The following is a 2,500-nucleotide window of genomic DNA, read 5'->3' on the forward strand; positions in this document are numbered from 1 at the left end:
ACCACGTAAAAAACAACCTAGAAGTCGAATTTTGACTTCGTTTTTTTTGTGCACACCCCACACAATAAGTATAAGTGGACTGGAAAGTGGCTAAGCGATCCGACGAAGTTTCGATTGAGTTTGATTTTTTGGCCGAAAACTCGAAAAAAGGCGGATTTGACGTAAAACGCCGCCTAGAAGTCGAATTTTGAGACGGTGTCTTGTGTGCACACTCCACACAATATGTATAAGTGGACTGGAAAGTGGCTAAGCATTCCGAGGAAGTTTCGATTTATTTTGATTTTTCGGCCGAAACGCCGAAAATAGGCGGATTTGACGTAAAACGCCTCATATAAGTCGAATTTTGGGAAGGTGTCTTGTGTGCACACTGCACACAATATGTATAAGTGGACTGGAAAGTGGCTAAGCATTCCGAGGAAGTTTCGATTTATTTTGATTTTTCGGCCGAAACGCCGAAAATAGGCGGATTTGACGTAAAACGCCTCATATAAGTCGAATTTTGGGAAGGTGTCTTGTGTGCACACTGCACATAATATGTATAAGTGGACTGGAAAGTGGAAAAATATTTTCGGAGCACTTTGATTTTTTGGCCCCCCGCGTGCCTTGCCACGCCCTTGCTTATAGCAAAACGAGACGGGGCCTTGGTCCAACTTGGCATAGGCATGGAATTTGATCTTTATTACTTGGCCACGGTCATGCCACGGTACATGGAGGTTGCTTGACACCCCCGTGTGCATTTCGGAGCACTTTGATTTTTTGGCCCCCCGCGTGCCTTGCCACGCCCTTGCTTATAGCAAAACGAGACGGGGCCTTGGTCCAACTTGGCATAGGCATGGAATTTGATCTTTATTACTTGGCCACGGTCATGCCACGGTACATGGAGGTTGCTTGACACCCCCGTGTGCATTTCGGAGCACTTTGATTTTTTGGCCCCCCGCGTGCCTTGCCACGCCCTTGCTTATAGCAAAACGAGACGGGGCCTTGGTCCAACTTGGCATAGGCATGGAATTTGATCTTTATTACTTGGCCACGGTCATGCCACGGTACATGGAGGTTGCTTGACACCCCCGTGTGCATTTCGGAGCACTTTGATTTTTTGGCCCCCCGCGTGCCTTGCCACGCCCTTGCTTATAGCAAAACGAGACGGGGCCTTGGTCCAACTTGGCATAGGCATGGAATTTGATCTTTATTACTTGGCCACGGTCATGCCACGGTACATGGAGGTTGCTTGACACCCCCGTGTGCATTTTCGGAGCACTTTGATTTTTTGGCCCCCCGCGTGCCTTGCCACGCCCTTGCTTATAGCAAAACGAGACGGGGCCTTGGTCCAACTTGGCCTAGGCATGGAATTTGATCTTTATTACTTGGCCACGGTCATGCCACGGTACATGGAGGTTGCTTGACACCCCCGTGTGCATTTTCGGAGCACTTTGATTTTTTGGCCCCCCGCGTGCCTTGCCACGCCCTTGCTTATAGCAAAACGAGACGGGGCCTTGGTCCAACTTGGCATAGGCATGGAATTTGATCTTTATTACTTGGCCACGGTCATGCCACGGTACATGGACCCCCGTGTGCATTTTCGGAGCACTTTGATTTTTTGGCCCCCCGCGTGCCTTGGTCCAACTTGGCATAGGCATGGAATTTGATCTTTATTACTTGGCCACGGTCATGCCACGGTACATGGAGGTTGCTTGACACCCCCGTGTGCATTTCGGAGCACTTTGATTTTTTGGCCCCCCGCGTGCCTTGCCACGCCCTTGCTTATAGCAAAACGAGACGGGGCCTTGGTCCAACTTGGCATAGGCATGGAATTTGATCTTTATTACTTGGCCACGGTCATGCCACGGTACATGGAGGTTGCTTGACACCCCCGTGTGCATTTCGGAGCACTTTGATTTTTTGGCCCCCCGCGTGCCTTGCCACGCCCTTGCTTATAGCAAAACGAGACGGGGCCTTGGTCCAACTTGGCATAGGCATGGAATTTGATCTTTATTACTTGGCCACGGTCATGCCACGGTACATGGAGGTTGCTTGACACCCCCGTGTGCATTTTCGGAGCACTTTGATTTTTTGGCCCCCCGCGTGCCTTGCCACGCCCTTGCTTATAGCAAAACGAGACGGGGCCTTGGTCCAACTTGGCATAGGCATGGAATTTGATCTTTATTACTTGGCCACGGTCATGCCACGGTACATGGAGGTTGCTTGACACCCCCGTGTGCATTTTCGGAGCACTTTGATTTTTTGGCCCCCCGCGTGCCTTGCCACGCCCTTGCTTATAGCAAAACAAGACGGGGCCTTGGTCCAACTTGGCATAGGCATGGAATTTGATCTTTATTACTTGGCCACGGTCATGCCACGGTACATGGAGGTTGCTTGACACCCCCGTGTGCATTTTCGGAGCACTTTGATTTTTTGGCCCCCCGCGTGCCTTGCCACGCCCTTGCTTATAGCAAAACGAGACGGGGCCTTGGTCCAACTTGGCATAGGCATGGAATTTGAT

Source organism: Trifolium pratense, linkage group LG5, assembly GCF_020283565.1.
Source record: "Trifolium pratense cultivar HEN17-A07 linkage group LG5, ARS_RC_1.1, whole genome shotgun sequence".
Classification (NCBI taxonomy): domain Eukaryota; kingdom Viridiplantae; phylum Streptophyta; class Magnoliopsida; order Fabales; family Fabaceae; genus Trifolium; species Trifolium pratense.